Below are 7,745 nucleotides of genomic sequence, written 5' to 3'. Positions count from 1 at the left end.
ACAGAATGAGTGAATAAAAAAAATTCTGCAGTCTCTAACAGAGCGGCTGGCACAAACATGGCCTCATGTAGGGTCTAACGGGGCTTCCCTGGTGGCTCAGATGGTAAAGAATCTGCCTGAAATGCAGAAGACCTGGGTTCAGTCCTTGGGTTGGGAAGATCCCCTGGAGGAGGGCATGGCAACGCAATCTAGTATCCTTGCCTGGAGAATCCCATGGACAGAGGAGCCTGGCGGGCTACAGTCCATGGGGTTGCAGAGTCGGACACAACTGAGCAACTAAGCACAGCACAGGGTCTAACGAGGGGAGGGGGAGAGGGAGCGGGAGGTATTAAAATATTTTAATACTGTTAAATGAAATGAGGGAAAGAAAGACCCTTCTTACCCCATGAGCTTACTCTGCAAGCACAAGAAGTTCTGAGTAATATAGGTAGCTTCAGATATAAAATGTTGGCAGCATAATCTCCTTTGATTTGTTCAGAGGAGTACTAACCTATCTAACCAAGGGATAGTTGTTGTATATATAAAAATGGAAACATCTTTATGTACATGCCTTTGCAAATTCTTCCACAACAGCATTTTAAAATTTTTTCTTCATTTATTTTTGGCTGCACTGGTTCTCGTTGCTTTGTGAGGGCTTTCTCTAGGTGTGGCGAGTCGGGGGCTACTATTCATTGCGGTGCTCAGTCTTCTCATTGCGGTGGTTTCTCTTGTGGAGCACAGGCTGTACTGCACCCACACTTCAGTAGCTGGAGCTCCCAGGCTCTGGAGTGAGCGCTCACCAGTTGTGGCACTTGGGCTTAGTTGCTCCAAGGCATGTGGGATCTTCCCGCATCAGGGATGGAACCAGCATCCCAGCACTGGCAGGCAGAGTCTATCCACTGTGCCACCAGGGAGGTCCCCAAACAGCATTTTTACAGTAATTTTGCTGGATGGATATCCTTATTTTTGAGCATTTAAGTTAATCATAATTTTTTATTATTTTAACCACTGTTGTTATAAAAATGTCTGTATTAGCAGTTACATTTTTATGCTAAATAGTTACTTTCTTGGAATAAATTGCTTATCAATGTTTTTATATTGAAGAATATAATCATTATCAAGGCTTCTGATAGCTTTCTCAGACACTCTAGTTCCGTGTTCTTGATCTGCGAAACTGAGCAAATCCTTAACTCTGTCCTGGAACTGGGGTCCTGCTCTGTGCCTTCTGGTAGGTGGGATCTTGCCCTTCATCTGCAAGCCTTCCAGGGGTCTACTTCCTGGCTGCCTTTATCTGTCATGACTAGAGGTCATATAGCCTGTCTGCCTGCTTGTCATGGCTCCCTTTCCAGACTACTCGCCCACCACTCTGAGCCCTGGGGCAGACCATTTTTTCGGAGCCATATTAGACATTAGACATTGATATTAGACATTGCCCAGGATCACCGCTAGACTGTCTCATAAGTGAACACACAAGCCCCAAGTCGTGACAATCCTTGTAGCTGTTATGGAATATTTCCAGCTATCTCTGCAACTTACATAATACTGCTTCCTTGGTCATGTACACTGAAATGTAATTTTCAATTGTAAAGTTGTTCCTTTAATAAAACATGATCTTCTTTATAACGTTCAACTATGTGGCATGTGTTCTGGATGCCTTGTAGGAAAAACTGCCCGAAACTACTAAAAACTCATTAAAAGACTACCAACTCTAATTATCCTAATCACAAAAAGAATGGTATTTAACTTGTTTTTTAATGGCTTTTTAAAATTTTATTTTTTAATTGAAGGATAATTGCTTTACAGAATTTTGTTGTTTTCTGTCAAACCTCAACATGAATCAGCCATAGGTATACATATATCCCCTCCCTTTTGAACCTCCCTCCCATCACCTTCCCCATCTCACCCCTCTAGGTTGATAGAGCCCCTGTTCAAGTTTCCTGAGCCATACAGCAAATTCCCTTTGGCTATCTATTTTACATATGGTAATGTAAGTTTCCATACTCTCAACATACATCTCACCCTCTCCTCCCCTCTCCCCGTGTCCATAGGTCTAATTCTCTATGTCTGTTTCTCCATTTGCTGCCCTGCAAATAAATTCTTCAGTACCATTTTTCTGGATTCCGTATATATGCGTTAGTATACGATATTTCTCTTTCTCTTTCTGACTTACTTCACTCTGTATAATATGCTCTAGGTTCATCTACCTCATTAGAACTGACTCAAATGCATTTCTTTTATGGCTGAGTAATATCCCATTGTGTATATATACCACAACTTCTTTATCCATTCATCTATTGATGGACATCTAGGTTACTTCCTTGTTCTAGCTATTGTAAATAATTCTGCAATGAACAATGGGATGCATGTGCCTTTTTCAATTTTGTTAACCTGCTTTTTTTAAACAGTTGTTTATTTTTTAATGTTTTGGGTTTTTTGGCCCTGAGGCATGTGGGATTGTAGCTCCCCAACTGGAGATCAAACCCACAACCCCTGCATTAGAAAGTGAAGTCTTAACCACTGGACCACAGGGAAGCCCCTAAAAAAGTTATATGTAGTAAAATAGATATAACACGAGGTTCACTCTCTTAATCACTTTTAAATGTTTAATTCAGTGGCATTAAGCACATTCACTGGAGAAGGGGACGACAGAGGATGAGATGGCTGGATGGCATCACCGACTCGCCATCGAGTTTGAGTAGACTCCAGGAGTTGGTGATGGACAGGGAGGCCTGGCGTGCTGCGATTCATGGGGTCGAAAAGAGTCAGACACAACTGAGCGACTGAACCGAACTGAACTGAAGTACATTCACAATGTTGTGTAACCATGACCACTATCTATTTCCAAAACTCATCACTCTGAAAAGAAACCCTATAAATATTACACAATAACTACCCATTCCCCCCTCCCAGCCCTGATAATTTCTACTTTTTGTTTCTATGAACTTGTCTATTCTAGATACTTCATATAAGTGGAATCATACAATACTTGCTTTTTTGTGTCTGACTTCTTTCACTTAGTATATTTTCAAGATTCATCCATGTTGTGTCATGCATTCGAATTTCATTTTTATGGCTGAATAATATTCCACCATATGTAAATGCCACAGTTTATCCATTCATCTGTTCATGAGCACTTAGGCTGTTTTCACATTTTAGCTATTGTGAATAATGCTGCTACTATTAAAATGCCTAGCAACTCTGTGCTGTGTGTGCTTAGTTATTCGTTCATGTCTGACTCTTTTCGACCCCATGGACTGTAGCCCACCAGGCTCCTCTGTCCATGGGGATTCTCCAGGCAAGAATACCGAAGTGGGTTGCCATGCCCTCCTGCAGGGGATCTTCCCAACCCAGGGATCAACCCAGGTCTCCCGCATTATAGGCAGATTCTTTACCGTCTGAGCCACCAGGGAAGTCCCTAGCAACTCTAATTGTCTTAACTTAACAAAAGAATGGTATTTAATCTGATCTTATAATTCACTTTTGTCACAAACATTCCAATTTCTTATAAATATATACATGGAAATTCAGTTCAGCTCAGTTCAGTCGCTCAGTCATGTCCGACTCTTTGCGACCCCATGAATCCAGCACGCCAAGGCCTCCCTGTCCATCACCAACTCCTGGAGTTCACTCAGACTCACGTCCATCGAATCAGTGATGCCATCCAGCCATCTCATCCTCTGTCTTTCCCTTCTCCTCCTGCCCCCAATCCCTTCCAGCATCAGAGTCTTTTCCAATGAGTCAACTCTTCGCATGAGGTGGCCAAAGTACTGGAGTTTCAGCTTTAGCATCATTCCTTCCAAAGAAATCCCAGGGCTGATCTTCAGAATGGACTGGTTGGATCTCCTTACGGTCCAAGGGACTCTCAAGAGTCTTCTCCAACACCACCTTTCAAAAACATCAATTCTTCGGTGCTCAGCTTTCTTCACAGTCCAACTCTCACATCCATACATGACCACTGGAAAAACCATAGCCTTGACTAGACAGATCTTTGTTGGCAAAGTAATGTCTCTGCTTTTGAATATGCTATCTAGGTTGGTCATAACTTTTCTTCCAAGGAGTAAGTGTCTTTTAATTTCATGGCTGCAATCACCATCTGCAGTGATTTTGGAGCCCAAAAAGATAAAGTCTGACACTGTTTCCACTGTTCCCCATCTATTTCCCATGAAGTGATGGGACCACATGCCATGATCTTCGTTTTCTGAATGTTGAGCTTTAAGCCAACTTTTTCACTCTCCACTTTCACTTTCATCAAGAGGTTTTTGAAAGTTCCTCTTCACTTTCTGCCATAAGGGTGGTGCCATCTGCATATTTGAGGTTATTGATATTTCTCCCAGCAATCTTGATTCCAGCTTGTGCTTCTTCCAGCCCAGTGTTTCTCATGATGTACTCTGCATAGAAGTTAAACAAACAGGGGGACAATATACAGCCTTGACATACTCCTTTTCCTATTTGGAACAGTCTGTTGTTCCATGTCCAGTTCTAACTGTTGCTTTCTGATCTGCATATAGGTTTCTCAAGAGGCAGGTCAGGTGGTCTGGTATTCCCATCTCTTTCAGAATTTTCCAGAAATAGATGTTTTTCTGGAACTCTCTTGCTTTTTTGATGATCCAGTGGATGTTGGCAATTTGATCTCTGGTTCCTCTGCCTTTTCTAAAACCAGCTTGAACATCTGGAAGTTCATGGTTCACGTATTGCTGAAGCCTGGCTTGGAGAATTTTGAGCATTACTTTACTAGCATGTGAGATGAGTGCAATTGTGTGGTAGTTTGACCATTCTTTGGCATTGCCTTTCTTTGGGATTGGAATGAAAACTGACCTTTTCCAGTCCTGTGGCCACTGCTGAGTTTTCCAAATTTGCTGGCATACTGAGTGCAGCACTTTCACAGCATCATCTTTCAGGTTTTGAAATAGCTCAACTGCAATTCCATCACCTCCACTAGCTTTGTTCGTAGTGATGCTTTCTAAGGCCCGCTTGACTTCATATTCCAGGATGTCTGGCTCTAGGTCAGTGATCACACCATCGTGATTATCTGGGTCGTGAAGATCTTTTTTGTACAGTTCTTCTGTGTATTCTTGCCACCTCTTCTTAATATCTTCTGCTTCTGTTAGGTCTATACCATTTCTGTCCTTTATCGAGCCCATCTTTGCATGAAATGTTCCCTTGGTATCTCTAATTTTCTTGAAGAGATCTCTAGTCTTTCCCATTCTGTTGTTTTCCTCTATTTCTTTGCATTGATCGCTGAAGAAGGCTTTCTTATCTCTTCTTGCTACTCCTTGGAACTCTGCATTCAGATGCTTATATCTTTCCTTTTCTCCTTTGCTTTTCACTTCTCTTCTTTCACAGCTATTCTTTTTGAATAATCAGCTTTAAACAGAATATCAAGCTAGCCTAATTTTATTTTAACCTTAGTCCAGGATTTATTTGAGGGAAATTTGCAAAATACAGAAAGATCAATATAGGTTTACTTAAAAAAAGAGGAGATTTAGAGAAAACAAGGATGGCATTGTGAAACAAAGCCAGGGGTAACACACAAAAATATAATATGCCAGAGATTATTGCAAAGTTGATAGGCCACAATTCCTAAGCTTCCCAGTGACCAAAGAATCAGTCATAAGAGTCATAGGGTCTATAAGACAAGCAAGCATTCATTAATGAGGTGCATTTCAGGGCAAGTATACTGATGTCTACAACTTAAAATTCATTAAAAAAAATAAGGATGGACTAGGACTTCCCTGGTGGTCCAGAGGCTAAGACTCCACTCTCCGGATGCAGGGGCCATGGGTTCAATCCTGGTCAGAGAATTAGAGCCCACGTGTGGCAACTAAGGGTTCACATGCAGCAACTAAAGGCCCTGAATGCCAAAATGAAGATCAGAGATCCCATGTAGCGAAACTAAGACCCAGTTCAGGCAAAATAAACAAAAAAATAAGTACTTAAAACATAAGGATGGACAAAAGGTTAGGGGTATGCATGATATGTGACAATGCAAGTAACACGTAAATGGTGGAATCTCCGTGGGGATAGACAGTGATGTACCGTATAAGTCTTTCAGCTTTCCTGGCGATTGGAAGTTTTTGCCCTTGAAAAACCCCAAAGAAGTCAGAGACTTTAACCAAGACTCTTATCCAAAGTTACAGCTACCTGTTTTCTGCTTAGAAACAGGCCAAAGTAAAAAAAAAAAAAAAAAAAAACACATGTAACGATAATAATTCTTTTAAAAGAGTTTTAAAAGAGACCTGGGTATCTTTGGGATGGATTTTTATTACTAACCCATGACGGGCTCGAAAAGTGTTTATTAACAGTGTTTGTCAGTCATTTGGAAAAATTCAAATGGGATAAATCATAAAACATACACATCAGCGGACATGTTCGTACTCGACACAACTACTGCAGTGTTAAGGAACATCCACCAGGGGGCAGAGAAATGGAAGCATGGAAAATGTGCACGTTTCTAATTTAAGTGAATACGGGAAAATACCTTCTTCTGTTAACAGAAAAGCTTTGCAGGCTTTTAACACGAAACTCATACAAGACGCAGAACTAAACGTGCAGTCTAAATCCGAACTCCAACCTATGCTTGAGGATGTTTGCTTTTTAAAAAAAAATGGTTCTTATTCTAATTTGCTATGCTCATTGGCACAATTTCCCTCTCTTTCAGAGGTTATCTTTTATTTATGTGTGAGAGAATGACTATGCAGTTATCCTTTCTCACTGTTCACATGAGGAGCCAAGCGCACCCATCACCCTCGATTGGTCTCACAGCGCTTTCAGCCTCCCCGCTATCGCCAGAACTTCGGAGCCTCGGAGCTTCTAAATTCTTTACCACTGTTAACAGATCTTTAAATACTCCGCCTCCCAAATGCTTAACCTGCTGTGATGATGATTTTAAAGTGCCTATATAAAGAGAAAAAGAAAAAATACTACCCCCGGGGGAAGGGATAGCCAGGGAGTTTGGGATGACATGTACATTTAAAATGGATAACAAACAAGGACCTACCTTGTAGACCTCTACTCAGTGTTATGTGGCAACCTGGATGGGAGGGGAGTTGGGAAGAGAATGGATACATGTATATGTATGTATTATATATATATATATATGTATATATATATATGGCTGAGTCACTCTTCTGTACACCTGAAACCATATTGTTAATCAGCTATACTCCAATATAAAATAAAAAGTTTTTTTAAAAAATACTTTCTACATGCACTTGCAAAGAGGCTAATATGTAGACTAGACAATTTGAATTATTCATAGAAATCAACGTGCATTTTATACATAAGATCAAGCTCTGGATTCCATTTGAGCAGGCCTTGATTTGTCTTCTGTAATTTTCCAGAGGGATTTTCAATTGGTCTGCACACTGAATTAAGACAATCCCTCTCCATTTCCCTCCTCTGATATATGCTTTAAGATGGCAACGAAGCAGTGATGAGTTAAGAAAATATCAACAGTTGCCTAACTTATTTTTTGTCTGGAAGGAAGAAGAGGATGAATAAGAAAACAGAAATAAGATTGGGGAGCCAAGAATTCTGTTTAGCAAATAGACTGATCCTCTTTTTGGAGGATGGAAAATGACTCTTAGTAACTCTGCTGATGCATCAAGTTACCAGGATGCTCAAGAGATTTTTGACATAAAGGAGTCAGTGACATGGCCTGTGGAGTATTCAGCTATGCATGCATGCTCAGTCACTCAGTCGTGTCCAACTCTTTGTGACCCCATGGAGCCTGCCAGGCTCCTCTGTCTGTGGAATTTTCCAGGCAA

The sequence above is a fragment of the Bos mutus genome, chromosome 14, assembly GCF_027580195.1.
Source record: "Bos mutus isolate GX-2022 chromosome 14, NWIPB_WYAK_1.1, whole genome shotgun sequence".
In the NCBI taxonomy this organism is placed as follows: Eukaryota; Metazoa; Chordata; class Mammalia; order Artiodactyla; family Bovidae; genus Bos; species Bos mutus.
The sequence above is the reverse complement of the archived record's forward strand: the minus strand, read 5'-3'. Positions refer to the sequence as shown.